Genomic DNA, 217 nt, shown 5'->3' on the forward strand with positions numbered 1-217 from the left:
CCCCTTCCTTCTTCTCTCCATCCTTCTTCTTCTCGCCGTCCTTCTTCTTCTCCTCGCCTTCCTTCTTCTTCTCCCCGCCTTCCTTCTTCTCCCCATTCTTCTCCGCCCCTTCCTTCTTCTCTCCATCCTTCTCCTTTTCCTCGCCTTCCTTCTTCTCCTCGCCTTCCTTCTTTTCCCCTCCATCCTTCTTCTTTTCCCCATCCTTCTTCTCCCCTTC

Source organism: Cystoisospora suis, assembly GCF_002600585.1.
Source record: "Cystoisospora suis strain Wien I chromosome Unknown contig_3439, whole genome shotgun sequence".
NCBI classification, from domain to species: Eukaryota; Apicomplexa; class Conoidasida; order Eucoccidiorida; family Sarcocystidae; genus Cystoisospora; species Cystoisospora suis.